The sequence below is a fragment of the Phyllostomus discolor genome, chromosome 8 (genome assembly GCF_004126475.2).
Source record: "Phyllostomus discolor isolate MPI-MPIP mPhyDis1 chromosome 8, mPhyDis1.pri.v3, whole genome shotgun sequence".
NCBI lineage: Eukaryota > Metazoa > Chordata > Mammalia > Chiroptera > Phyllostomidae > Phyllostomus > Phyllostomus discolor.
In genome coordinates, this window is record NC_040910.2 from 93299177 (window position 1) to 93326878 (window position 27702).

General features: G+C 38.3%; 1 protein-coding gene and 1 pseudogene across 9 annotated transcripts in view; both read right to left on the bottom strand.

Annotated features, from left to right (window-relative positions):
- The window catches only part of BCAS3 (BCAS3 microtubule associated cell migration factor), a 485409-nt gene that overhangs the window by 155040 nt on the left and 302667 nt on the right, over positions 1–27702 (bottom strand). The window lies entirely within an intron of this gene.
- On the bottom strand, positions 17538–18510 carry LOC114504222 (annotated as a pseudogene).

Consider the following 27702-nt stretch of genomic DNA (forward strand, 5'->3'; position numbering starts at 1 on the left):
CCTCCCCATCTGGAAGGGGACTAACCAGCCTTGGGGCTACTTCCAACCCTTCCCAGCTGTTAGGTTGGGGTTTTTTGTTTTTGTGGGCTTGAGAAAGCATATTTATATAAATGATTGCCATATCCTTTGCCAGCTGTTGACCCTGCTCTTGTCCCGGTTGGGGCATGGTTTTCATTTTTAGCGGCCACAGACTGGAACTGACCCTGACAGAGTTAGCACGCTATGCAAACAGCTTTACGCGCTGTTGCTGCAACAGTCCAGACAATGGGGGCACAGTGTAATCCGAGGGACCGGTGTTTCCCTTTGGGCAAATGTCACAGAATCCAGAGCTGGGAGCATCCGTTGAAAAAATAAATTCTGAGATTCACTGTGTTATGGGATAGCTTCTCTCAGACTGCAGTGATTTCAGCTAGATCAAGAATTCACCAGCAGCAACGAAAGAGTTTTCCCTTGTACGTACACGAACCTGGAAAGTTCTCTAGATCTGCAGAGGCAACTGTCTCTACGGGCACATGGAGGTGAAAAGAAGCTATATTTTCAGTTTTAAAACTACGTACATATGCTTCTGATGTTAAAAAAATTCATCCTTGTACCTTAACAAGACAAGAAGATAAAAAATCAGTTTGGGCTTTTGATCATTACTATGGTTTACCATAGCAATAATCATTCCTAGAGATCCGATCAGATCATTTCTTATGCTCTTTACCAAACAAAACAAATCTATGTTTAATCTGTGGATAACCCTAGTCACAGTGAACTAGAAAGTTTAGAAATATTCTCAGGGTGCGAACAGTTGAGGGAGGGGCCCACAGAGATGGGAGGAATAAATAATCCCTTAAAGACAATTTAACTGAAACAACCAGCATTTCATCTGCAGTTAAATGGGAATAAGAGAATAAATAGCAGATTTTTACAACTTTTGTAAACTGTATTAAGTCCTGGTGGCCATAAGCACAAATGGCATATGTGAAGAATGAAGAGATTTAATTAAAAAGAAATTGATCATTAATGTTTAAAGCGATACATCTAATAACATTGAAGATAGGTACTTTTTGATAATTCACAGGGTCATTCAGTCACTGCCAACAGGTTATTACCTCAAGTGTAACTGTAAAGGGAAAACAGCAAGAGAGCTTGTCAGAAAGGAGTCCTGTGTTAGGGTCTCCTTTCCTCTTCAGGCCTGCAGGCTGGCAGGCGGTGGCAGACGGAGACGGCTATGTGTATTGTAACTAATTAAAATGTGAACCCCCATCTTCGAAGTCAGAATAGAACGGATAACAAATAGGGAGGCTGTGAAAACAAAAACTATTTCCTGACACAGGCATTTTCAGTCTTTGAAAAGCAATCCAAAAGGAAATTTAGCCTATGAATTCAAGCATCACATACTTATATCTTTAAAAAAATCCTCAGAAGCTTGAGGTCTGGAATTGCTTTAAAGGCAGCTCAGAACTGGCAGCTCAGAATTTCAATCAGCTTCAGCACACTGAAAATTTCAAGTGCAGGGGGAATTAACTGATGGGATCTGTGAGGCTTCTATGAACTCTGATTAACTAATGACAAAACGTGTGACATTTCAAGGCAATATTTTCTTTCTCTGATGCAAATATTTTGTAATAATGAAGAAAATGAAGCCTTTTGTTCCTTATAGCATTTCCTGACTGAAAATTTCATACCGATGGTGCAAGCTAATGGCACAATCTCCAAACACAATTTTTTGTAAGCATAATTAGATTTTTAAAAATTCAATATTATATCCCTCATCTTTTTTATTTACTTTGATGATTGATATATTGAGGCTTATTCCTACCATCTTATTTTGCATGATCTGTTCTCACCTGCCTTCTTTTGTGCTAATAGTTTTCTATAATCACTTTTTCCCTCTATATGTTAGGAAGCTATAGATGCATTTCTATTAATGGTTTTACCCTTAATATTTATCACACTGAACTATAAATTTCCTGAAATTACTCAATATCATAATATTTGCCTTAAATATGCTTTAATTGCCATTGAATGTTCCATCTTCCTTGTCATTATTGTCTGGAGTTCTAATTTCATACAAATAAATTATGACATAAAAGGTATTATTATTATGTTATTATTATAACATTCAAAATTAATTACCACACAATTCTGTATCTTGCATATTACTATTTCCCTCTGCATTCACATTTTCATGGGGAAGTACATCCAAAAGAGATTTTTTTTTTCTCCAGTAAGAACAAGGCGGTGGTAGACTCTTACTGCTGTGTGAAAGTACTGATCATTAAATGATCATTTTAGCTGGGTATAGAATTGTAACTGCAGAGCTACTTTTGCTCAGCCCTTTGGGTATTACTCTATTGACTTCTGGTATTAACTAGTACCACCAAATAGAAGTCTACTACCTAATTTTCATGCCTATGTAGGTAATAAGTCTTTTCTTGCTATTATCTTTTAAAAAATGGTCTTCAATTTTACTATAAAGTATGTAGATATGAATTTATGTACATTCTGCTCAACACTCAAGTTATTTGTTTAATCTGAGTACTAAATCTCTTCAAATCTCTTATGTGAATATCACTGCTTAGTCATTCTCTCTATTTTAGGACTCACTAGATCTATACTGAAGTTTTTAAACTTGTTTCTTAACTTTCACATTTTTGTCCCTCTGGGCTGCTTTCAGAGAACTACTACTCAAAAATAGAGTCTAAAATTGTTACTGAGTTTGAACATTTCGATGTCATTGTTTTATTGCTAATATTTTGAAATGATTCTTTTTCATAGCCACTTGTTCTTGTTTTGTATCATTTTTGATGGCTCTTCTTATTTCTTATTTTATAAAGCCATTCATTTATCCTTTTGAGAATCTGAAATACAAAGGGTTATTTTTTCCTGGTTTATTCTATATTTTCCTTTTATCTGCATGAATTTATCTCCTATTCCCTGACTTTATTATCTATTTTTATTGGTATCAGTGTATTACTGATTTCATGGGTTTATTTCATGGATTTTGACATTGTGTCTATAGGCACTTCTTAAGAGGCAGGTACACAGAATTCCTTCACCTGCCCTGTGAGTGCACTGCTCCATGGCTTCCAGTTTAATGGTTGCCTCCATGGAATCCCTAACCCTTCAGTCCAGAATCTGGTCTCATATTGTTCTATTAGGGGATCCGATTCTTGGTAATATTGGAGAAAATCCAAATCAGAAAATGAGTCATTGGATAGCTTAGCTTCATTCCTAAGGCTGTCTTTGTTCTCCCACCTCTCTAGACCTGCAGTTTCAAATAGGCCTTAGCTCTTGGTAGCACTCAGCCGCACCTTTAATCAGTGTCCTTTTGAAGATGCTGCCGGGCCCCAGGTGGAGCCCTCTGCAGCAGCCAACAGCCCAGCCGCCTGAGCCACACCTTTCAGACTCCAGTGCCTGGAGTCCCCACCTCCTGGCCCCTTGCATTTCTGTCTCAGTTTTGGTCCACAGAGGTGTCTGCCTTATTTTTGAGATTTGCCACATCTTTTACATTTTCTTTCCTGTCTTTTTTCTTTTACTTTTCCAATAGTTTAGCACCAAGGTTTAGACTTATAACACCACCTTTACTGAAAGAGTTCCCAACCAGCTTTTTTGTGGTCTCTTAAGTCATTCACCTTTTGACTTTTCCTCTAAGCCAAGAATCATGTTATACAGCATGGATACTTACACATGCAAGCCACACTGAAAAGTTATCATGCTCAAATGGCTTCCTATAATTTATCATAATTGAAATTAATTTCTTATATTCTTTTAAAATTGATTTTAGAGAGGGAGGGAGAGAAATGTCAGTTTGTTGTTCCACTTATTTATGCATTCATTGATTAGTCCTTGTATGTGCCCTAACTGGGGGTCGAACCCACAATCTTGGGAGGTTGGGACAATGCTCTTCCAACTGAGTTACTCAGTGAGGGACAGTATCTTATATTCTTAATTATTCAAGTAATGAGTGGAAAACACTTAAATTAAAATATATCCTCTTAAAAGATCAAAACAAATAAAAATATTTAACATCAAAGAAATACAAATTTAAAGCAAGAGACATCACTTTTGCACATTGGGTTGGCAAACAGGTAGAGCTGAGAGAGTGTTGAAAGTTAAGAGAGCGAGGAGAAATCATTCTCTCACACTTACATGGCAGAGCAAACCTGACAACCCATTTGGAAAGTGATCTGGCCAATATATATTAAAAGCCCTGAAAGAACAAATACTCAATGGATCAGCAATTCCATTTCTAGAAATTTATCTTGAGAAAATACTACCATATATGTAGCAAAATGCACAAGAAACTCATTGTTCGTAAAAGCAAAAACCAAAAAATCAAACCAACAATAGCAAAACAAGCAAAGCAAAGGAACAAACAAAACATTCATTAACATGGGACTGTTTCAATAAATTACAGAATACTACATGGTCACTTACAAAATACACCCATATACATAGAAGAGAGGTGAAAGATTACACCAAAATGTTAAGTTGGGAAGCCTGTTAATGGTTAACCTATATTTTCATTTTTTATAGTTATGGTATTGAAATTTGTGTTGTTGCAAAGAGTAAAAATTATGCTGAGGTGGGAGAAATTAATTACTCTGCATATGAGGTCGATCCTCAAATGTCTATAAATGCGAATGTATCCCCATCCTACTATAATCACCTTGGGGATCACTTTGTAAAATTATGTAATTGTCTAAACCACTATGATGTACACCTAAAACTAATATAAATAATATGAATGTCAACTGTAGTTGAAAAATAAAATTAAAATAAAAAATAGGTATATATGATCACCCATCTGGAGCTATTTCTTCCTATGACACAAATCTGAACGTTCCTTCTTTTTTTCCAGAGTCTCAAACCCAACCCTTCTGCTTGCTAGGGGTCGTTCTCTGTCAGGCATCCGATCTCCCTTCTATTTCTAATTCACCTCTCAGTTCTGTACTCTTCTTTTCAGACTATAAATATGCTTAAGTTTTTAAAGAGAAAAAAAAGTTCTCTCTTGAAAACAACATCAGAGACATCCCGTGTTCAATTTTCTTACCTCCTACTCATTCCTATTTGCTCCATAATTTGTAGTAGTGTGGATCTCATCTTTACTGCTATACTCAAACTGTTCTCGCTAATGCTTCTAATAATTTGTTAATTGCTAGATCCAATGTCTATTTCTATCATCATCATCCAGGACCATTGTACTATCCTATTTAATGGCACTGCTATTGAAAGCCCCCACCCCTAACCCACCACGACTCCTGGCAGCTCTGGACTTTCTGGGTTCTAGTGTTGATTCCTCGACAGTGCCTTCTAAACAAAGCATCCTCTGCAGGCCTGTAATATCTTGCTGATTTGCAGGGTCTGCCCTTGACCCACTATTTTTCTCACTCCATATACTTTCTTTTTCATCTGCGCTACTGATAGCTCCCAAATTTTTACTGAGGGCCAGGTTGTCTGCCTCAGTTGTTTCATAGGTAACTCAATTTCAACATTCTTACAATTAAAAGCATTAAGTTTCCCAGTAAACTGTTTTCCCCTTATATCCCCTCTTCCATTCAATTAGCACAACCCAAAACTTGGGATTCGTATTAAGCTCCTCCCTCTTCCTCGTGCCTGTTGTCCAATCACCATGCCTGAAAATCTGTACTCCTCATCACTTCTCAGTTTTCTACCCCTCTCTGTTCTGTTCTTTTCCTTTCCTTTCCATTTGCCACTGCCCTAGGTCAGGTCAACACTGTAAGTGGTTTCACTAACCCCGGTCTTAATCTTCCTTAAAATCTGCCTTTTCTACAGCTATCGAATTGCATTTCAATTGCAAGCCTGACTATATCGCTTCCCTTCTGCTTAAAACCCTTCTCCATTCCTTACAAGATAAAGTCCAAACTCCTTCCCTAGCACACTGTTCTGGGCTCCTGTCTTGTGGTTCCCTGCCTGGGAATTTTTGTTATGGCCACGTCAGCCTCCTGGTGCACCCTTTGAATATATGATGGCTCTTCCTGCCTCTGTACCTTCATTTCTGCCGTATTCTCTACATGTAATGCTACCAAACCAGCACCTAATCCTGTAGAAAGATTTCCTTCAATATGCTGCTCTACCTCCCTTGACTCCAAGCATGGAGGAACTTAGAAACAAAGACCATACCCTGTGAAGTTTGCTCTTCTTTACAGTATAATGTAATACTACATATTAGAAATACAGTTGATTTTAATCTTGCTATTATCATAGGTTTAATATATTTGAGATTTATACATATGTGTGTATATATATACGCATATACATATACATACATATTTTACTTTCCTTTTTACCCCTCAAGGTCAACACTGCACTCTGAGAAGTCCACATTAAGTACCTTTCCCTGTTTGTTGGCTCTCGCACCCATAATGTATTCATTATATGCTTCTTCACCGGCTAAGACCTGCTGCCAAGGTTAGAGAAAGAAAACAAATCATCAATAGCAATAAAGCATTTTAAAGGCAAAGTGAAATCTCTTCCTGGTAATCGAATGGGCCAAGATGTAAGGGAAACAACTTTGGTGTAAAAGGCCTAGCTAGCACGAACTTAGCTCCTCACGCAGACTGTGGTTTATACCACAACATAAACTAGGAATTGTGTGGAAATTCTCATGGGAAGACCCGTAGAGAACACTTGTTAGACACTGATGAATGAAACGACATGATAACAGGTGATTCCTGCTGCTGAAGAGTGAAAATGAAAAGACAATGTCAGAGAGCAGGACACCAAATAATAGATCCCCTGAAGTTAAACAACAAAAACAACACTACCACGTGCTAGTTTAGGAGTTGGGCCTTGTTCAATACCGAGAACGGCACGGAGAAAGACCACCCCGAGGGGGAATGTGTCACTGAAATCCCCACGTTCTGCTGTGCGGTTGTTGCTTTGGTATGTTGATATGTGGAGGGAAAAAGACCTCAAAAGTATAGAAAACAGCATTTGTACACTGGGAAATGGATGTTAAGATAAGAAATTTTTAAATCTTAAAAAAAGTTCACATTGCTTCATGGACGCAGAGAAGGGACTTAGGAAGAGACCTGAATATTAAAAAAAAAACAAAACACCTTTATAAAAATTTGAATAGAATATAGATCAGAAAGAAAAAATTCTTCTAAAATTGAGCAAGATTAATTTGGCATGTTACACAAATAGGAGGAAATCTTCTAAAAAGGAAAAAAAAAAGGAAAAAAAAACCTTTGCTGCTAATCTTAGGTTAATAGCAAATGACCCCATCTACTCTTAACCTCAAAGACTGACCTGCTGACCCACAGCCAGTGGCCCTGGTCAGAAACACGTTGCCACCAGAGTAAATAAAAAGGGAACACAACGTGCTGAAATTGTTACTGCTAATGACAAGTGACACACACTCTGTGCTGCCAACGAGCGAAGCCATAAATAAGTAACCCTAAACACGTTTGCGTACATTTCTCTGGATTTTTCCTTTCCTCTCCTGTGTTTCTAAATGTTTGTTTGTTTGTTTGTTTAGGGAGAAGGAAAGTAAAATCATTATTTTCAGCCCTTGGGGCTTATAGAAGGAAATTTGTTAAAGTAAGGGAAAAACCACATGGGTAGATGTATTGGTGACCAGCGCTACTCAATAATTCATTTCCACGCTCTTGCTCCCTGACACGGTCTACACTGAAAGACAAATGATACAAGGAGTTTTGTATACACGCCAGAATCGCAGCTTAGAACACGTCATGGACATGACGTTCAGAGACAGGAAACAGTAAAAGCGTGATGCTCAGAATATTTGGGGTAGGTTCTTAAGATCTCTTAGGGAAGGGTCTATCTTGATGTCTCTGCTAAAGCTTCAAGTCTTGGTTTGGTTGATGTTGGAAAGTTAATTCTTTTAAAAAACAACATGTAGAAAGTAATAGCACTTTAATATTTTTTGAAATTTTGAAACTCCCGATTTATAAGTAAGGTTTGTTTCAGTCCTGCCCCCTCAAAAATATATATATTGCCTGAAATATTTCTGGAAGGAAAAAGAAACTGGTAATATTGTTGACCTTCAAAGAGAAGAACTGGGTGGCTGGAGGCAAGTGTAGAAGAAAGATTTTTCACTACATACCATTTTGTACATTTGGAAAATAATATGAAAAAATACAAAAATTAGAATGAACAAATAACACAAATCATGAGCATGTCTATGATCAAACACAGAAAACAGGAAAAACCATTCAAGAATGGAAAAATATGAAGCACAAACGGAAAGCAGGCTCTGAGGTGAGCAGCATAAACCTGCATGCACACACTAGTGGGAACAGAGGTAAAATATGGGGACAGATAACTACTTTTAGTAAAACAAACCTTAATATACAGCTTATTTCATGGAATGTGAATGGATCCACATACAAGATAAGTACAAATAAATAATAATTTCATGAAAAGAAAGAGCAGAGACACCACATTTTTCAAAATAGCTGGCTATTAGGTGGAAAAACAAAAACTATATTTCACCTTCCACCCTCCCCCCACCCCCTCCCCATGCAACTGTACAGATGAAACCAAATCGTATGTACACAGCAGTGAATTGTGTATTTTCTTATATCTTGTATATCTTCTGATTAGGTATTTCCAACTTGAAGATTAAATGAAAAAATGAAGGCTTTTTATCACAAACTTATAATCTGTAGGCAAACAAGAGCATATAAAATAATATAATCCACAATTGTCAGAGATAAAATTAAATTATGTTTAACTGTAAAAAACAACCAGTTTCTCTGCATTTCTGCTTTAATGTTGGTCAAGAGTAAAAGATGCTTTGACATGCTTTAAATTGATTCGTTTTACACTCAGAGGAAGGATAACAGCGATATGTGAAAGGATTTTTTTTCTGTCTTGCACACATCTCTCATTTGTCTATCTTAATTCAATTAAAGGAAATAAGGACAGTTTGACCGATGAGTGAACCATATTTTAACCAAGGACACTTCTATTTAAACTGGAGTGTATCAACCACTGTAATTGTCAGTTAGTTACTTCCGATCTCTAACTTTTGTTTTGAGAGGTCACAGCATGGTCATGGAAGAGCCGTGCATATTAGAATATGAATAAGTATTTAAACCATTAGCCCATTAGCCATTCAAAGAAAGAAACATTTTAATTATTACTGGCTTAAATGGGAGCTAACCCCTTTTGTTGTGCTAAAGACCTATAAATTCAAATGTAATGAAACTTTTTTTGAAGTTGAAATTGTAGGCACAAGTTTTGTTATGCTGGGCCTTACAGATTTTGGTAAGGAGTTTTGTTGTTTTAAATAGGGGCTTTAATTTGCCTTCAGTTAAGCTTACTCATTTTAAGTGTGGGTTTGATGACTTTTTTTATTTACCTATGCTAATATGTAGTCATCACCACAAACAAAATATAGAACATTTCCATCACTCCAAAAAGTCTTTCTCCTCATGTCCTTTGGAAGTCAATTCCTTTTCCCCAACTCTGGGCCCCTGGTGATCACTGATCTGCATTCTGTCTCTGCAGTTTTTCCCTTTTCTAGAATTTCATATAAATGGATCATGCATTATTTGTGTTTTATGTCTGTCCTTTTTCACTTAGCATAATGCTTTTGTGATTCATCCATGTTGCTGTGTGTATCAATCAGCCCTCCCGTTCCTTGTACTGCTAAATAGGGATCTACAATTCTTTTATCCCTTCACCAACTGATAGCCATTTGGTTTGTTTCAAGGTTTTGGCTATTATGAATTCAAGTACATGTCTTTGTATAAACATATGTTTTCATTTCTCTTGGGTAAATACCTATGAGTGGAAGGATGAGATCACATGGTAGATATATGTTTAACTTTATAGGAACTACCAAGCTATTTTACAAAGAGGATACAGATATAGCATTTTGCATTTAATAACATAAAGATTCCACAGTTTCTCCACATCTTCAACACTTGGTATTATTAGCCATTTAAATTTTAATCATTCTAGTAGCATATAGTATCATTTCTCTGATGACTGTCCTATATACTTGTCACTTTTTTATTTTCTTTGGTTGTGTCTGTTCAAATGCTGAAGTTTTAATTGAGTTGTTTTCCTCATTATTAAGTTATAGGAGTTCTTTCCATAGTTTGCATGTGATTTCTTTATCAAATAGTCAATTCGTGTTATTTGCAGTACTTACGTTCTACAGAGTCACTGTGACACTGAACTAGAGAATAAGGAGATTTCCTAGGGGAAAAACACAGTGAGGTTCCTTCAAGCCTCTGGTCATAACATTTTTGTCAAATAAAATGCCAGTTGTATTATGTGGTTCATCTCCTCATGTCTCATCAGCATTGGAAACCTGCTCATCCACCTTTTTCTAATATTTAGCAGATATCTTTAAGATTCCTCCGCAACCTCCTGATCCGCAGAACCTGCCTTGACTGCACAATTAGCATTTTTCATGCTGTGTTATCTTTTGAAATGTGCAAACCAGCCAGCACTAGCCAAGAGAACAGTACTGTCCACTAAAATTTTCATCTCCTAAATCCACAAATCCAGCTGTTTTTCCATCTTTTCCATATAGTTTTGTCACATACCCTAGCATTTTCCAGAGCAGCATCATATACTGATTGGTGAATTTACTCTTCCTTTGTCTATATGCACCCTCTTGTTGATCAATCAACATTGCGCACTCATGGCCAGCAGCACTCTAACTCATACTGAACTGAGCTATGGAACACACACATTTTCTCCATATGGCACATCACAGCCTTCTGGTACCTGGACAGCACCTAAGCGCTATGCTTGGGAACATTTTAAACAGTGAAATCAGTGAAAAAAAGCACGCACACACACACACAAAGTAAAAAACGCAACACTAAATAGATCACAAAAAGGACGTTTGTTTATAAAAGCCAAAACAAGAAGACAGAGTGAGTGCGGCCTTGTTCAAAGGCAGCTGGGAAAGTGTGTGTCAGGCAACTGAAATTTTTTGCAGCTCCGTTCACGTCTGCCCTAGAAGGCACAGCGCATGAGTATTGATTTGGGGTTACAATGACGTTTTAGTGAGTAGGCAAATTTACAAATAAGGAATATAGGAATAAGAGGACCAACTGTGTATGCTCTGGAAAGGCTTTCTTCCAGTCTGCGGCTGGCCTTTTTGCTTTCATAATAGTGACTTCTCAAGAGCAAACATTAAAAAAATTTTATTTAGTTCAATATATCAATAATTTTTATTGGTTCAAGGTTTTGAATCCTGTCTAAAAATCTGTGCTTAATTTAAGAACAAAGAGATATGCTCCTAATTTTCTTAAAGCTTTATAGTTTTAGCTCAGTCTTGAGATTTATGATCCCATTTAGAATTAATTTTTGTATAACTTCACCTGTGATTTCCCAGGGGTAAATTACTTTTTAATTATTATTAATCTCAGCAAACCTCATGTAGAAAAATAACAAACACACGGTTATAGCATTTTTATGAGTTTGCTAAACAATATTTAGCTTGAAGCTTCATACGAATTAAAATATATTATCAATAAATTAAATTAAATTAGTATACTTATTTTGAACTACAGAGATAAGGAGAAACTTTTTACTTATTTGGAACAACACAGTGAAAACATATTTGTCTAAAAACCACACTTAAGACCAGGTTTAGGACTTTGTGCTTATGAGCTCTCACTAGTCACTTTTCTTAGAGTAGACACCTTGGCAATTGACACATGGAATAGCAAATTTTAAAAGCAAGAAGCTATAAATTTTCAAATGAAATGGAATTTCTTCATGGAAAACTGTAACAGCAAAATTTTAAAAACTACATTTAATACTTGAGAAAAGGAGGAAGAAGGCCCTGAAAGAAGGTCTTCTATTAAGAAAACATTTCCTTCAGCAAATTACAACCAGGATGAACACACAGGAAAGGTCAGTTTTATTAAAACAAACAAACAAACAAAAAGCCCACCCTTCTAAAATGACACTGAAAGTCACAGTGGAAGTTGGTATTCTGCACAGAGCCCACAAATTTAAGCCAAGATAATGGCCAAAACAGCACAGATGAAAGGGTCCACAGCCACAAAAACTCACAGATACACACAGCAGTAAGGTGGTTACCAGAGGGAAAGGGGGTGGGGAGGGAGTAGCAGAGGGGAAAGGTGGTCAAATACATGGTGATTGAAGGAGACTTGACTTTGGGTGGTGAACACGCAATGCAATATATAGATGCTGTATCATAGACTTCTACACTTGAAACATATGTAATTTTATTAACCAATGTCACCTTAATACATTTAAATAATAAATTCCTCTAAATAAGAATAAAAAACAGTTAAAGGAATGAAGTACTGATACATTCTACAACATGAATGAACCTCAAAAACATTATGCTATCAAGCCAGAATCAAAAGACTACATATCGTATGACTCCCTGTATATAAAACATCTAGAAAAGACAAATAACATCAGAGACAGAAATCAGACCAAGGCCTGCCTAGGGTTGGGGTGGAAGCAGGGTTTCAGTCTTGAAGGTTTTAAGGGAAGCCAATTAACTGAGCATCAGTCTTCTCGCTCTGAACAATCTTCTACTTCATACTTTACTCTTCATATCCTTTTATATCCCTTCTCCTCAACTGCCCCAAACTTTTTTCAAATTTTATGTTTCATTCATCTCTCGGGTCATCTTCTGAACCCTATAAATGTGTAGACTATACCACAATGGGTCTCCTCTTACTGAGCAAACGCCATGTCCTAATTAACTTGTATCTCAGACCATCAACAGTGAGATTGTCTTCAACAAGTTCCTACTGTAACTCCCAGCTTTATCATCATCTGGAAACGCAGAAAGAAAACACCAATTTGCCCATTTTTTTCCCAAAAAGAAAAGAAATCACTTCACAGGAAAATGATTGAATCATAGGAAAAATAGGAACATAAAAGTGTTGGTCAATACATGGTTGAGTAAAGGATCGAAGGCAACATCACCTACAGCAATGGGTAGCTTCTCAGTTCTCGGAGTTGCGCTCAGCATTATGGCAACTCCACGCTTTTGTTCTGACCTGCTGAGAACCCCTCGTGTGACCACAACCTGTGGGCCTGCGGTATTTCAGGCCTTACCACACAAGCATGGGCTCAGGCCGGAATCAAATCATCTCTTGTTCCTCGCCAGTCATGTCATGTCATTAATTAAAATTTTATATCAAATTGCCATCTTCTGCCAGGGACTGTCCCAGCTGCAGGGAATTCAATGACGGAAGACAAGGCCCAGCCTCATGCAGTTTATATTCTATCATTGGGCTCTATGAAGTCAACCTATTTACCCATCATTTTATTCAGCGCCTAAAGAAAAAGTGTACTGCAGGCAAAGCCGCCTGTGAGGTTGGATTGCTGTTTTGTGACCCACTGCACAGGCACAGAGCATGGGACAAATGCTCTCTGATAAAGGTGGCAAGTATGAGCCAGCACTTGCTATAACAGTCTCCCTGAGTGTTTGCTCACACTTAGAGGGCACACCTGTCCTTGAGGTGCCCTGACAATCAACTCTGGGATATGCTGGGGACCAGTGACAGCTTTCACTGTTTCTCTCACATCCTATGACACACAGGGTCAAATGTTAAGCCACATTATTTCTACCCAATGGCTCCCCATTTAACAGTATATTGGCTCAGTATTTATTATTTCTTGTTGGCTGAATAGTTTAATCTCTTCTCTGTGGCCATAATCGATTTTTGGTTTATCATCCAAGATTTAAAAAAAAAAAGGAATAATATATATCTTCTCAGACTACTCATTAGAAAAAGAAAAGAGAATACTGTATAGCTCTTGGGATTAATATAAAAATGTCCACAAGGGCTTCTCTGACCTTGTAATCGATCCTTCACAAGTCACCTATGCTAATGACTTAATGATATTTGGCCAGAGAGGGAGCATGGAATCTGGTCCAGACACCAGAATATTTTCAATATTGAGAATTAATTTCACAGCAAGTCTGTGCAAGTATGTCTCTTTAAAAAAATCCCAGAAAGCTACAGCTTGCAAACTTATTTTTATGAAATATCAATATCATAGCCAACAGGAAAGGACTCTCCATGACACAAAACTGAATATTCTGCTGAAACTACCTAACGGGACTGTGGACGATGGATGCCACTAGGCCTGGCACAAGTTGGGACGCAAGAAAAGGACAGTGACATTTCACCTGCAAATTTCTAGAAAGGACAGACACTCCCTCCTGCCCTGTGCAGCTCATAAGGTTATTCTTGTGTTAATGACCTCACACAACAGACAGATCCAGTTTTTCTGCTTTTCTTTCTTGTAGAATGATTTCCCTAAAGCCAATGTTGGGCAAAATGCCACTAATACAGCCATAAAGCCCCTGCAGTGCTTGAAGGGGGAGGCAAGAGATAGAGGGTTGGGTGGTAATCAAGCTTACAGATTAAAGCTGACTAAAGTACAAGATGAGCACAAGCTCCTGGTGTTTATTAACTCTTCCAGTGCTGAGCACGCCTGCCCCATTCTCACAGCACAAAACACAAGGGTCTTTTCATCAATGGACCTCAAAGGCTGGCCTGCTTTAACTTTATACTTCCAAGGGCTGCATCTCTACTGGAGTTTTCTTCGGTATCCACCATAATCAGGCAACAGTTCCCACTTTTCTACACGACACTAAAATTATTCACACCTGCAGACAATGAAATTTTTCTATCCATGTACTGATATCTGTGAGGGGCAATGTTGTAGGCACTCTATTAGACATAGGGGGGGAAAGCGCCTTTTTCTGTGACAGTAGGAGGCTAGAGTAGGAAAACATTAAAATAACAATAAAAACCAAACCAAATCAAAGCTATTTTAAGAACAACAAAAAGACCAAATTTGATTGTAACTTAAAAGTTTATAGTAGGACTTCTCTACTAATACACCCCCCATGGAGGTGTTCTAAGGATTAATTTTTTTTCCCCTCATAAAACATGCTAATGTTAGCCGGGTTGGCCCATTTTACCAGCAATGCATCAGTCGCTAAGTGCATGAAACCAAACACACAACTCTTTTCTCCATCTTGAATTCCCCAGCCCAAGCCAAGGGAAACCAGTCAAAAATTTTTAGAATTAACAACCATAGGACTTCTAAAATAAGCTAATGCTCATTACTTCGCAAACCTCTAGTATCTTCATGTAGCATATATAAGCTTCACTCCTTATTTCCACTTTTTGATATCTTGAAGGGCTATCCCTAAGTTGTTAAATTTGGGGCTACTAACCCTTGAGGGACATTGACTTAATTTTAAACCGTAAAAATTTCCCACTGCTATTTGACAAATTATATTCCTTCACCCTCACAACTAACTTAAAAGTTATGTAAATTACCTAGATGAACAAAAACAATTTACGATTATAACATTGTTAAATGAATTAGATAACAATGACTACAGCTTCCCAATTATAGTTTGAGACAGATAAATTTATACTTTATTGATAGCGGGAGCAGAAAGCCCTAATCGCCAGCGCAGTCTGGTTTCTGTAGGGTAATGACCCATCTCTATATTCATAACAACAATCTCATTCATCATAATTCACATTAAAAAAAAAAAAAGAACTCTCGTCAGGCTAATGGAGGAAACGTGTGAAAAGTGATTGGCTGGGTAAAACTCTGTATGCAGCTGGAGGGTCCTAATTGATTATATTGTGCTGCAACTAAGCTTTCTGCCCAGTGCAACAGATCTTTATCTAACTGCATTTCAATTGATTTTCACTGATAGTCTTCTTTCTTATGTCTAAGGCTTAAAGTACTAAACTAATAAAAGGATAAAAGACTTTGTAATACAGATTTTGAAATATAATGTCCAAGCAGGACTTTCAGGGAATAAGATGGCAAACCGAGGTGTATAAGCACATCAAACACTCAAGAGCCAGAACCTGTCAATTTGGAGGTAGGTGAAAAAATGTTTAGGTTTTGAGTCTGTATTTCAGAGTCCAAAAGGAAAACATTAACCTAAATATTCAAAGATGCAAGTGGCTAATGTTTATTTTAGCATGTAGAACTGTAAGACAAAAGATCATTCATTTAGTAGCTATAACGTGTGTTCTTACGTAATATATCCTTTTCTATTGGTTTAGTAGAGAATCAAAATGCTGTGGATTTGGTATTCTCATTATATAGTGATGGATTTGAAAACAAGGTAGGTACACTGGCTAGATAATGTTTAACTTCCACGTAAAAACCTACTGGATTGATTGGAACACTAAAGCAAAAATCTCAAAATAGCATTGCTACACAGATTTTGAAATAAGGGCATTCATTGCCATCCTTAATAATTCAACAGTTTAACTGACATAAAATAAAATGTGCATATTTGAAGGCTAAAATATGACGCTTTGGCATATGCATACACCCAGGAAACCATCACCACAATCAACCATCGGCACCGCCAAGATAGTGGAACATACCCATCACTGCCAAAGGTGTCTCCATATCCCTTTATAGTCCGTCTCTCCCCTCAGCCCACCTCTAGATTTAGGAAACCATTCATTGGCTTTCTATTATCATAGATTTATTTGTTAGCATTCTCTAGAATTTTATATGAATAAAACCATATGGTATGTATTTGTTTGGTCTGATTCCTTTTCATTAATTATTTCAAGATCCTCCCATGTCATTGTATTGATCAAAAACCCATTCCTTTTTATTGCTGAGTCGTATTCTATTTTATGAACGAACACCAATTTGTTTATCCAAGTAATTGTTGATGGGCATTTGCATTGCTTCCCATTCTTAGCTACTACAGATATAGCTACAGGTAAATTTTGATGCGTGAGTCTTTGTACAGACACATGCTATCATTCTTCTTAGTTAAATATTTAGGAGTGAAATGGCTAGGTCATACAGTAGGTATAATGTTTAATATTTTAAGAAACTGGCAAATTGTATGATTCCATATTTCCAGCAGTAACATATGAGAGTTTCAGGTGCTGTATGTTCTTGCCAAGACTTGGTAAGGCTGGTATTTTTAATATTAGACAATCTAATAAGTGTGTAGTGATATCTCATTAATGTTTTAATTGGCAGTTCCCTAATAACTAATGACATTGAATATCTTTGCACATGCTTATTTGCCATCTGTGTTTCCTCTGCAGTGAAATCTATTCCAACCACTTGCCCAATTTTTTATTTGGTTGTTTGTTTCTTATTCTTGAGTTTTTATTTATTCACATATTCTGGATAGAAGTCTTTTATTAGATATGAAGGCTGAACATTTTTCTCCCAATGTGTGGTTTCCATTAATATTTTCTCCCAGGGTAAAAGATTCTATTAATAGTATTGTTATAAGAACAGATGTTCCTAAGTCCAATTTATCTTTTTTTTTTCTTTTACGAGCCACACTTTTGGTGTGGAAACTAAGAAACTAAACTTTCATTGATTTCCTTTACTGTTTTTATTTCATTGATTTCCACTTTGATTCTTATTCTAGTTAAGATGGGAGCTGAGGTTGCTGATTTGAGATCTTTCTTCTTTTCTAATACTATAGGTATTTTTAGTGCTATAAATATCCCTCTAAATGCTGCTTTGGTGCATCCCACAGGTGTTTGTTTGTTTGTTTGTTTGTTTAACTGAGGATGACATTTTATTTACAACTGAAATGGTGGGAATTTAAAATTAACATCCTTGCCCATGAGCTGCTTCTGGACAACCGAAAGCTTCAACCTTGTATTCCACGTTGCTCTGCTGGACTTTATCCAAACGACCCTTTGGGAGCCGGCGGCCACCCAGTTTCCCGTGGGTTCTCTTGCCCAGTTTCACTTGGGAAAACCAAGGCCTTCAGGATCATACGTTGTGTGCCTGTCAGAGTGCAGCTACTGGGGGGTGCTTTTGCTCCTTCTTTGTTCAGCTTTCTTGAGTTGGCTTTGGCAGGATTCTCCTCTGAGTGATAAAGACAACATGCTTCCCACTAAACTCTGCCTCTAACTCATGTGCAAGCCAGACTTGGATTTTCTGGAAAGACTTCAGTTGAACAGGAACAAAGATTATAATAGTTTCCCGACGGCCACCAACTTCAATTTCCTTGGCCACAGTGATATTCAAGTCCCGTAGCGGGGCCTTGAGGTCTGAGTTCATCCCCAGCTCCACCAAAGCCTGGGAGATGCCGCACTCCCATCCGTCTGGATTCTCACCTTTGGGCTTCATGATCTCGGTGCTTGAACTGAACATGGCCTTCTCCTTGGTGAGCAGTGGCTTGGGAGGAGCTGCATCCCACAAATTTTGACATGTTGTGCCTTAATTTTCATTAAGTTCAAAATAATTTTTATTTTATTTCTTCTTACATACATGATTTATTTAGAAGTGTTTCCAAATACATATTTGGGCATGTTCCCAAATATCTTGTGGTTATTGATTTCTAATTTAATTGTAGTGTGGTCACAGAACACATATTGTAGGATTTAAATCCCTTAAATTTACTGAGGCTTGCTTTATGACTCAGAATATGGATTATCATAGTAAATATTTTGTGTGCACTCAAAACGAAGGTAGTTCTGCAGGTGATGGGAGGTTTATATATATTTGTATATATATATTATATTATATATGTGATATAATTTTTCTATATTCTATATTATATATTTCAATTATATTAAGTTGGTTATTAGTGTTATTCAAGTCTTCTATATATCTGATGATTCCTTGTCTAGTCCTCTACCAGTTATTGAGAGAAGGATGTTGAATCTTCATCAAATTGAGTGTTTGCCTAAATCTGCTTGTAATTCATTTCTTTGTTTCGTATGTTTTGAGGCTCTACAATCAGGCATATAAACACTGAGATTTGGTAAGTCCTCTTCATGAAAAAACCCTTCACATTATGAATAACCCCTTATTCTATAATATTCTTTCTTCTGAAGTCTACTCTGTCTCGTAATATAACTGTTGCTGCTTTTTCTGATTAGTGTTAAAACTGTATATTGTCATTTCCATCCCTTTATTTTTACTATGTTTGTGTCTTCATATTTAAGCAGGTTTCTTGTATGCAGTATATAATTGAATCTTCCTTTTTTATTAAACCTGACAATTTCTGTTTTATAATTCAGTGTTTAGGCCATTTACATTTAATATATTTTATATAGTTGGATTTCAATCTACCATCTTGCTATATTTTCTATTGTCTATATGGTGTTTGGATTCACATATAACTCTTTTTGGATTCATTAAACATTATTATTATGATTCCATTTTATCTATTTTTTTGGCTTATCAGCTATAAAACTATTTGTTATATTGGTGATTGCTTTAGGGTTAATATCATATATTTTGTGACTTATCAAATCTACATTTAGGGAATATTATAGCACTTCATGTATAGTGTAAGAAACTTACCATGTTTTTCTCTTTATCACTGGCTTTAAGCAATTTGATTACAATGTGTCTTGCTTTTAGGCTTTGCTAGGCAGTGGAGTCTAGAAGTTTTGCCCACTGTAGATGCAAAACACCTGTGAGTGTTCTCGCTACTTGCCCATCAACTATGAGATTTTTCCCTTTGGCTGCTGGGAACAGGAACTACTTCCGGCCCTGAGTTCCACTGATTGTTCCAATATTTTTGGATGATTATTTCCTGGACCTTGGGTCGTTTTTCATGAACTGGTACTCAGCTGAAGGCGTGTAGGAGATCCTCTGCAGAACTCTAGGGCTCTCTATCTGGGCATCTCTCTCCTCTACGGTACTCTGTCCTGTGAATGCTAGACACCTTGGCCTCCGCAAACTCCCAGCACCTATTTATTCCACTCAAAGACTGCAGTGCTCCATCTGGGCTTCCCTTTCCTACAGTACGTACTGGCAATGATCCAGGACAATTGCAAGACGCACTTCATTTGTTTCCCGTCTCTCAGGGATCACTGTCCTTAACAATCTGACACCCAGTAACTTGAAAATACTGTATCATATAATTGCCCAGAGTATTTGTTTTGGGTGGAAGGTAGCCTGGTGCCTGCATTCACTGAAGGTCTTATTTGGAATACCCAGCCAATATACCTAGAAAACGAATATTAATTATTTCACCTTCATCAAATCACCTTACAGGAATCGAAAGGAACAAAATCTATTTTAAATGAGATTTGTAAAAAATTATCCAATATCCACAGATATCCTTTAACCAACTTCAGTTTATCGTGTTATCACCAACACAACTGCCTGCTTCTCAAACGGTCTTTAACATCTGTGTGACAAATGAAAGAGTATATTAATTTTTCTGATTTTGTATTTATTTATGAAGATCGGTACTGAGACTCTAAAGGCCACTGAGGAATCCTCCAGAGACTCCTGCCTCATAGCCTAACTCCAAATTAAGTTATTATACTTTTGTGCAAAGGACTGGACACATAAGACGGTATCTTCATTCTACATTAAAATTATTAAAAATTATAAGTTTTTGAAATTTCATAAAAAGTATTAAGTTTCAAGTGATTTACCATTTTGCAGCGAGTGAAAGACTTTAAAATCATCTAAAAGTAGGATTATTAGACATTTAGGGGCAAAACAATGTATAGTATCTAAACATAGGAATAAAATAGGTATTACAATTTTTGTGAAAACAAATTTCAGATTTTAAGGTCTCAAGAATTAAAATGGAATACATCCCAATTTTTAATAGTGTGTTGGCTGAGAGCACAATGGTAATCTCTGTTTATTGCTCCCTCGAAACAAAGGACAGTTTTAGCTGATCAGGTTAAGAGCAGGCCCTGCCTCAGCTGCCTGTGGATGACAGCATCTGCACCCACACACGTCCTGAGGGGGAAGTTCCATTTGGGGGGCACTAGGAAACTAGGCAAAATGACCAGAAATCAGCTTACGCTACTCCAGATCTTTCAACATCATCTATTACTTTAGGACATTAACTGAAATAAACAAAAGTCATTCCAAAGCCATCCTATATTGTAATTAGAATATGAGGCATGTGAAGTATATTTACAATGACTATGTGCCCTCAGAAGAAGTTAATGAAGCGGGGCTGACCTTGATCGCTGACTCAGATCCTGTAGCACAGGGCAAGTACCTGCTCCCTCTCCCACATGTGCCAGCCTTGGCTACAGCAGTAATAAATTTGCAGTCTTGATCTCTCAAGCATATCATACATTTTTTGATCCATCATTAGGCCTCAAACTTGTGGCCTAATTAAATTACTGAGGAACGACGCTTTGGAATTCTAGACCATGGCAGGAGAAAAAATAGAGATAAACATTTGAATAAGGTGAGAAAATTAGGACCTAATCTTCATGCAGTCATTAATGATTCTAAGTCACTGTACAAAATAATTTAACTTTTATTTGATTGCCTTTTTTTTTTTTACACACAAAATGCTGTAAAACCATTTTTGCAGCATGGTGATTAAATGATAAATACTAAATGTAGGAGAAACAGAAAGGCTCAAAGGATAAGACAGATCCACACGGTAGGTGTGAACAGACTGATGTTTAGGAGTCATCAAGATCTTCCAGAGTGTAGACATTGCCTAGGAAAGCTTAAAATTACTGATGGCGCCCTGGCCAGTGTGGGTCAGGTGGCTGGAGCATCATCATCCCGTACACCAAAAGGCTGGAGGTTTCATTCCTCGTCAGGGCACATACCTAGGTTGTGAGTTCCACACCCAGTTAGGGCACATATGGGAGGGAGCCAATCAATGATTCTCTCTCACACTGATGCTTTTCTCTCTCTCTCTCTCTTTTCCTTTCTCTCTAAAAGCAATTAAAATATTTTTAAAAATAACTGATGGCAAGATTTCATTTCTCTTTCAAAAATCGAAGTGTTTATGGGTCAGGAACAGAGTTTAATTTAGGCAGGAGACAGTCAATGAAAAGATCTGAATTTGAAGTGTAGATATGGCAATATTTTGCTACAGAAATTTAAGCCTGTATATTAATTTTGCTGAGTTTATCTTCTATTAAGGTGGTAGGACTAGACAAGGACTCTACCAGTGTCACAAATCTAAGACTACGATTCACCCTTCCCCGAATACAAAGCACTTACTATCTACACCATTAATTTTGCAATTGGTAATATAAAGAAAGGCCTTGTGGTATTTCTTCATCTTGGAAGTACTTCACATGCATTCATGCCTCGCCTTCCCCAACTAAAGTTCCTTGAATTGAGAAAGGAACAGTTTTCTGATCTCCCACATGGCTAAGAACACAGTAAGGATTCAAGAAAACTTACGTATTCCACAAAAGAACATGTCAGAGGCTGTAACCTAGCATCTCACGGCCCTCTCACAAATTACCCTTTAACTTGAAGTTGTTGGGAGGAAAGAGTGATGCAGCTATCAATTACATGAGCTTCTTTATAAGATAAAAATATGCTATGAAAGAATCCAAGCTTGTTGACAACCTGCCAAAAGGAGCTCCTGGGGAAGGTGTTTTGTTTAGCAAGGATGAAAATGAACTGAGGGGGGTCATCTCCGAAACTAGCAATAATAGGGGAAAACTCATCAAGAGACTCAGTTTCCTTTGTTCATTGAGAAGCCAAAGTAGCAATTACCTACTTTAGCTAGGATCATTACCATCACAAAGAATGAGGCAGTGTCACGGGGTAGAAAGACAGTGTTTAGATTTACAGAACCTCAGTTTAACTGCCAGCTCTAACACTTAGTCACTAAGCTGAAATTACTTAACATCTCTATGCCTCAATATACTCAACTATACAATAAAATAATCACTGCCTGAGTTCTTTCCAAGACTGAGGAGGTGTGAGTGAAGAGTTCTCTATAAATTAGAATAATTTTTTAAAAAGTCACATAAATGGCCCTGGCTGGTATGGCTCAATGGATTGAGTGCCAGCCTGTGAACTGAAGGGTTACTGGTTCAATTCCCAGTCAGGGCACATGCCTGAGTTGCCAGCTGGGTCCCCAGTGGGGGGTGTGCGAGAGGCAACTACACATTGAAAAAAAAAAAAAAAGGAGAAAAAAAAAGTCCTGGCTGGTGTGGCTCAGTGGATTGAGCACGGGCCTGTGAACTAAAAGGTTGCTGGTTTGATTCCCAGTCAGGGCACATACCTGGGTTGCAGGCCAGGTCCCTGGTGGGGGGTGCATGAGAGGCAACCACATATTGATGCTTCTCTCCCTCTACTTCTCCCTCCCTTTCCCTCTCTCTAAAAATAAAGAAATAAAATCTTTAAAAAAAAGCCACATAAATGCCCCCAGAAGTATGTATGGCCAAGTTAAGTACTGGTGGGCAGTAAGACTAAGTTATTTTCTGGAGGGCACCTCAGTTCTTAGGTGTTTGTTCTAATGCCTTGGGCTCCCCGGGCTTCCTTTGGGGAAAAAGTCTCTAATTTAAGCCCTCTGGGCCCAACAGAACTTCCTTTAGAACACGGCAGATAACTGAAGAAACTGTAAAGAGAGGAAAGAGCATCGAAACGATTAAGAATCCAATGGGTAGAAACCTTCGTGGCCTGCATTCTCCCAGGCTCAGCACTGATTCTTGGACAGACAGCTCTACGGAGAACCAAGTAGGGACAATCTCATTTCACTCTGAATGCCCACGGTAAGTAAGGTGTGTGTGGTCCAGCGTTCTCAAAACAGATCATGAAAGTGGATCAAACAGGACATAACACGTTGGGGTTAACAGAACATTCTTGTTAATGAAGGGGTAATGTATCTGTCATAGGTAGATACAAACATATAAGGAACTAGAAAATAATGAAGCATGCTTCACACAAAAACTGTACTGAACGTAATCTGAAATTTCTTCGATAATTTAGGAGATAGTTCAAGGTTGTCCTGCTATTTCAGAATCACTGTACATGTGATCCCACAGTACTTTTATTGGCTCTATTAAGGGTTTTATAAATCTCCCAGTATTGCTATCTCCAATGATTTAAAAAAACCTCACGTCCTTATCAATAAATTTCAGTGCCTAACAACATGGTCCCATCAATTAAATCTTCAGTTCATTTTAGTTTTGGTTCTTTGACTCCTAGACAAATGGAATGTTATCACAATGAAATATTTTTAACCTGTATTCCAGAAAGGACTCAGGAATGAGACCCTTAGTTCAAACAAAGTGAAAGAATCTAGGCAGCTCTGCATCGCAATAACATATCTAATTCCTTCAAATCTAAAATATCTTTGTCAAATGTTACAATAAAAGAAACTAACCCATCCCCTGATAGTTAAGAAGAGCTCATCCTCTAAATGATTACGCAGAAGAAATGTCTTATTCAATAATATTTATCACGTGTGCTGCAGTGTTTCCCTTATATAATGGGAACGACATCTATTCTGGTGAATACATTCTAGGCACTCACTACTCTATTGAACAATGTAATGGTGTTCAACCAAAGTTTGTGGAATAAGAGAATGTTGCCTTGACCATTTGCAAAGTAAGACTATGTATAAAACTTGAACAAGATATGTATGTATATAATTTTTAAGGAAAAACACCATGTTGGTTCCCTAGAATGTCTTACCAGGAAAAGGCAGGAACGTTAAGAATGTAAGTAATACCCTGTTCTTTCTCATGTTCCGCCAGGAGCGGCTCCTCGGGTTCCAGCCCTGGCTGGAGACACGGCTCTCCCCAAGGAGGGCCCCATGGCATGGCACTGGGTTCAGGAAGAGAAACAGATCCCTGAACTGGTTTACTTATTATTTTTGTTTTCAACAACAAAAAGCTGAAAACTGCAGAAAGCTATCAGAGAAGTCTGCTAAAATAAATGCAGAGTCCAAAAAAATCAGTGAACCATACCCATCAGGTTTATGACCGGGGCCAGCGCTGTCCTGCGGCTGCACGGCGGAGTGCAGCTCCGGCACGGCGGCGGGGAATCCCACCAGCACTCGCCGAACACAGTACACGCTGTGTGTGCCCGTCCTTTGTCTGCGGCCACATCACCTGGGAAAGCCCTGTCTGCGGAGGCAAAGGTGCGAGCTGCATCTACTCGTGGGGAATAAAAAGGGGCCCAGCTGTCAGGAGCATGTCTGCCATTCCACGGAGGGCCCCCCTCGTGACGTGATTCCCCAGCGGCCCCGTCCCACGGAGAACTGAATCTCCCCGGGGCTCCCGCTTCATGAGACCCACCCACCCTCCTCTATGAGTGGCGGCTCCACATGCAACGCAGTCTGTTTACTTACCCGGGGTATTTTCCAATAAGACACCTTCAATGTTTACTTTTGAGAAAATAGCGCAGGACCAGGGTATACACATATTGTTGGGGCAGTACAACTGTCCGCTTTCAGACCAAACTTTATATTCTATCAACCAAATCTGCAGTCAGGCTATAAACGTAAGTCAGCTCTACATTTAACTGGCTCTGAAGCACAAATTTAGGATTTCTTAACAGAAGGAATCCAATTTGGTCACTGCATTAGACGGGTGCCTCCTGCCCCTACAAGAGAGTGATGTCATGGAGTTCTGTCCCTCACAGCAGAGCAGGGCCGCCCATCTCTGTCCGGCGTGTTTGTGAAGGCCCGGGAAGGCAATACAGATCCTCCTCCAGAACAGGCTACTAGTTAAATATCAGCTGAGGAGAATGAGTTCACCCAACCAGACAGTGACTCAGGCACCATGAAACTGGATTTGCGGAGGCTGGCGTGTGTGCTGGGGGCGGGGGCCAGGGGAGCGACAACCCGTACCAGCAGCCACCCTTGCCCTCAGCTGACATCACCTTTCCAGATGGCTCGCTCAGCCATTACTTAGATTGTTTCAAATAAAGAGATCGTCTGTCTTTTCTCTCAGAGATGCGTGTACTGAGGTGCAAAGTGAAAGAAAAAAAGATGCAGATATAATCACATGACCAATCAAACATGGCCTAAACCAAGAGGCATACTTGGTGCCACTGCCTGTCTTTCAAAGAATAAATTGGAAACCAGTGTGCTCTGTGATAATGAAATAAGGACAACTGCTTCGAATTAAGCCCAACAAGTAGACCTTGTGACGTGACCCAAATTCATCCCCGGCTTTTTCTAAGTTCCCAGTGCACCGAATCCCTCTTGAACAGTATTTGATAAGAAATGTTCACCACTTTTCTTTTCACGTATTTCCTATAATTGTACATTTATAACAAAATGTGGATTTACTTGACGGCCAAACCAAAATGTTTCATTTTGCTCTTAGATTGCAACCTTTGCTGCTGAAATACAGTATACTAAAAATGAAATAACTTTTCCATTCTAATGTGGTTATAAGCTTCCTGCTAGGCAGCAACCTAATTGAGACTTTTGATGTTAGCTTTTTTAAGACATGCTATCCTTCATCATTTGCAGAGTATTTTAACTATAGATCTCTTGCAGTCTTCCCAAAGTTGACAGAGGGGAGGGGGCTGGGGTGGGAGGAGGAAGGCCACTTTATCAAAGTCAGTGGAAATACAAGGTATTAATTATGTTAAATGAAGAAATATGGGCATTTGGTTACTTTTGTGGGTCAGAAATATTTTAATCTGTCGCTGCCAGCCAGCTGCCTCTCCCTGAACCCCCGTGCATTTATATCAGTTGCAGGAACACTTCAAAGCCCCAACACGTGAGGAAAGCAGCCACCAGCAGGGCCCTTCCCCATCCCCCACTAAGGTCACAATTTTAACTGGAGCAACCACAGTCTTATCCATGACGATCAGTAATAAGGCTGTGACCTTTTTTCAAAAAAAAAAAAATATTTTGGAGGTACAGACTTTGGAAGAAATGGTAAACATTTAGCCCAAAGCAATGATTTTTTCAAAAGTCCTAGTAAATGGAAAGTAAAACTCCTGGGACGTTTAGAAAAGAAAACAAACGGTGTATCAACTGCTCCCCGTCAAAGCAGAGTTGGCTCCCACAGACGCAGCCGACTTCTCAGCTTTGCTGCGTGGGCCAAGCGCACGGTCCAGGAGCAGAGTTGCAGGGAGGGGAAATGTAGCTGTCGGCCTCGATGCCTGAACGCATTTTATTAAAACAACACTTGGAAACTCGAGATATGAACAGTCAAGAAAGCCAATGGCAATTACACAAATGCAGAATATTCCCCGCATGTCCAGGGCAGGGACTTCTACGAGGTTGCCGAGGAACATTTTAAAAATCCACTCTTTAATAAAGTTTTTCTGATCAAGGGATCAGATAACTTGTTAAGAGGTCAGGTCGCTTTAATGTGCAAGAATTGTGCAAACAAAGAAAAAGCATGAATAAACCACAGCCCTGCTTCAGGCCATAAAAAGCAACTTTTTGGTGGTGAACAGCACATCCCTGCACTTTATTTATACTTTTTGAATTTTGTAGAATGGAAACATTTTGGCCAAATGTATTTACAGATGATTCTACTTTCAGTATGTCTCTTTATTTGAATCATAGATATCTAACACATTTTTCTTCTATTTCAACTGTAGAAAATTTTCAAAGGAATTAATTTAACTATGAATTCTAATGTAAAGAAACCAATCCTTTGCTTATAATACATAAGCAAAAAGAATATATCTGTTCTACGTTGAGTTCTGAGAGTTCTTGTGCTAGATTTTTTTTTAAAAAGTAGGAATTAAGCAGAATAAGGCACAAATACACCATGTTTGTCCTAGACCTTACATTGCATTACAGGTAGAAAGGGGGATATCTTTTAGGTCAAAACACAGCAAACAAAACACAGTAACCAAGGCCACAGGACCGACGTGAAGACACAAAGGCCCTCCCTTTGCCTGCCTCTGGAGACAATGAAGCCAAGAGCCTTGCCCTGTCATTGAGTCACACAACCCCAGTGCGCTCCAGCACAGCTCCCCGCCGCAAGGTGCTGAAATGCACGAGGTTTCTGTGCGAGCGTGTTCATTACAGAGCTGCCTCTGCTT